Raw genomic sequence first — 327 nt, forward strand, 5'->3', positions numbered from 1 at the left:
TGAAAATTGCTTCTGTTTAAATTTAACATGATATTTAATAATTAGTTCATAATACGTCTTTTTTTTTGAAAATCACAACCAAAACGAACAGCAATAGCTGTAGTGCTTACTTTTTTGTTACTATATCACAATATAAAAAAGTAAAAGAGAAAGGGAAATAAGGTAACTATTCTTTTTTTTTTATGTTATAATGAGCAAAATTGTAAAGGCAAATGAGAAGCCTTTAAAATGAATCGAACATTTATCAGAATATTAACAGTATTCCGCTCTACCATTGAGCTATAAAGGCTATTAAAGAATGTTATAAAGATATCTAGTCCCCCCCGC

General features: G+C 27.8%; 1 non-coding gene across 1 annotated transcript; it reads right to left on the reverse strand.

The window, feature by feature from the left end:
• Nucleotides 1–218: 218 nt before the first annotated feature.
• On the reverse strand, nucleotides 219–289 carry J4E87_011095. The gene has a single exon. It is a non-coding gene; the product is annotated as a tRNA-Asn (tRNA).
• Between the last annotated feature and the right edge of the window lie 38 nt (nucleotides 290–327).

The sequence above is a fragment of the Alternaria ethzedia genome (assembly GCF_023757985.1).
Source record: "Alternaria ethzedia strain BMP 0044 chromosome Unknown scaffold_220, whole genome shotgun sequence".
NCBI lineage: Eukaryota > Fungi > Ascomycota > Dothideomycetes > Pleosporales > Pleosporaceae > Alternaria > Alternaria ethzedia.